Genomic DNA, 3,054 nt, shown 5'->3' on the forward strand with positions numbered 1-3,054 from the left:
ATTTCTGTGATATCTATCGTTTGCCTATTACTAACATTCTTCAACTTAATGAAATTACAACTCTTCAAAGTCCATTGACGAACACTTGGGTAATTTTCCATTGCTATTTGGTGATTATTTTAGTGTTTGTCCCTTTAATGGAAAACAAATTAACAAAGTATTCTTAAAAATATTCAGAGAGTGTTCAATAGACAGAAAACGATGAAATTAAAACAATTTTGGAGGGAATCAGAAAAGTCATTTGTAAAGTATCATTGGTGCATTGCAGATGGTGAGATTTTCCCTTTTACCAGTCAATTCATCTTGACACATTTGCACAATTTATCACACTATAGAGATGTGGAGAAGAAAGAGCTATAAAATCCGTAAGAAATGCCATAAATGAAGCTTTGCAAGCAGTGACTTACAATTTCCAATCATTTAAATCACAAAGCTTTTCAAAATGGATGTGTGATTCTAGTATGAATAATTTAGTGCCACCATTTCTTTCTCCAATGAAGATGTGCCAAGCGTCAATTGCACACATGGATCTGGAATATTTAATGAATAAACTGCATTAAGTTTGCAAAGGAAGAGGATTTAGACTAAATTTTGTTGAACAGGTGGTGGTAAAGGTAATACATGGAGTGAAAATCTAAATACAGTGCACCTGAAGGTTGGGACAGAGTTTGCATCGTAGGTGGAACAGAAGAGATTAAAGAGAGATTTAGTGGAGGTGTACAAGGTCATGACAGGTTTAGATAAGTGTGATTTTAAAAAAAATGCTGTTCCCATGTGTTTATGGTCCAAAGAGTGACATGGAAATAAGGTTTTAAACAAGAGATACAGGGGAGATTGTGAGCAAGAATGTTTTCACATGATAAATGGTAATGACTTGGAACTTGCTATGTATGAGGGTGTTGCTGTGGTGCTGATAGATGAGTTTAAAAGGTTATGAGTGTAGAATGGAAAAATGGAGTATTTTCCACTCACTGAGCTAGCATGGCCTTGATGGACCCAATGGCCTCCTTCTGTGCTGTAATGATTCAAACTTTATCTTATTCTTGATTATAGTGTAGACTCTGAGAAACACTGCTAGCCAAATTATAATATACAGACTATAACACACAGAGTTCTAATGCTAATTCTATATATCACCGCTAGCAAAACTGTAAGACACAGAATTAGAACACGCAGTTATAACACACAGAATTGTAACTCTAATTCTGAGAATCACCACTAGCCAAAGTGAATTATAACACACTGAATCCTGGCAAATTAAAAGCTGAGGCTGGTTCAAAGTGGTTTATATCTCAGAGTGGTGGGATGAGAGTTTGAACCTTGTCATTTTCTCTACATACCAACTTGTGACAGAAGCAGATGTCTCTCCTGAGATAAATCAAACAAAGAACTGCAATGTTGGAGGTCTGTAACAAAAGCAATCCACCCGCCCACTCCCCCAACACAACACCCCCAACCCTTTTCCATATCTGGGCCCTGACACCACCCACTCCCTCCACCCCGATATCAGAAGTGACCATGCTGACCTGTTGCTTCACCCACATTCCAGACCAGATGCCCGTTACCCTCCTTCTGGAACTAACCAACCCTCCCCACTGTGCTCCCCTGCCCACTTGGGACCCCCTGCCTGACCCTATATCCTCCCCCATCCTGACATATGCTAAACACTATCACTTCCTTGGCCTCTTTGCCACCTTACACCCCTGGCACCCTACCCACCTAACACTCCACTTCTGGCATCCTGGTCGACACCCACTTGGCACCCTAGCCCCCTGGCACCTGCATTCCAAATTTACCTTCCGTACTTATCCTTTGACAGGGGCAGGTTAGACTGACTGTCTATTCTGCTGGACCTTTCACATTACAGAAGACGAAACTGATTGCCGAGAGAGAGGCGACATTATTAACCTTTCCCTCTCGATACTAAGTGGGGAGGGGTAGGATCTGTCTGAATCTGTAAGTACAGCTCCGCATTTCTGAATGAGCCCCGATCTGAATTGTTGTCAGAAATGAGGAGCTGTTTTGGCGAGCAGAACAGCAATGTGTCTGTTTTTTGATCTGCCGCAATGATTTGGTTTAATCTGGAGGTCTATCAGTTAGCAAGTGAAATTTTTATCAGTCCCTTTGTCACAGGACAGAAAAAGGCCATTCAGCCCAACATGCCTATACCAGTTACATTAACTTGTGCCAATCACCTGCCTATCCCTGCCCACCATTTCAATGCCCCTTTGAACAAAATGTAATGTTAGCTTGAATTGTGTCGAGGATATTCATGATTTCCCTGTCTGTCAGCAGTGCCACAGCATTGAGGGATTTGCTTAGCTCAGTTGGCTGGACTGCATTGCAGACTATTGCTAACAGCATATTCCCACACCAGCTGAAGTGGCCATGAAAGACTCTCCTTCTAAACCTCTCCTATTGTCCAAGGCATGGTAACCCTCAGGTTAAACCACCAACCAGCCATCTCTCTCTCTCTCTAATGAGTGAACGGCCCTGTGGTCCAATAGGACAATGGCAGCTTTAGTTCCGTTGAGTCTTTGGATAATAAGACAAAATGTCAAACAACAATTCAATCAATGCCTGTAAAATATTAGTGAGTCTGAATTGATTACATAAAATAGGACCTGTTTGAGCTGACTGAAGTAATTCATTAGGAAATCTCAGGAGAGAACTTTTAAAACGGATTCAGTAGCATGGTGATGTTGTATATCTATTTTTGTCGAAGGTTAGGAAGAGACTGTTACCCAGCAGACCCAGAGTACATGAAAGGGGAATACATGGTGTATGCTCAAGTTCATGTCTTGGAACATAGAACATAGAACATAGAACAGTACAGCACAGTACAGGCCCTTCGGCCCATGATGTTGTGCCGACCTATTATCCTATTAAGATCAATCTACCCTGCATACCCTACATTTTACTATCCTCCATGTGCCTATCCAAGAGTCGCTTAAAAGTCTCTAAAGTATCTGACTCCACTACCATTGCCGGCAGCGCATTCCACATGCACCCACCACTCTCTGTGTGAAGAACCTACCTCTGACATCTCCCCTA

Source organism: Rhincodon typus, chromosome 13, assembly GCF_021869965.1.
Source record: "Rhincodon typus isolate 14 chromosome 13, sRhiTyp1.1, whole genome shotgun sequence".
In the NCBI taxonomy this organism is placed as follows: Eukaryota; Metazoa; Chordata; class Chondrichthyes; order Orectolobiformes; family Rhincodontidae; genus Rhincodon; species Rhincodon typus.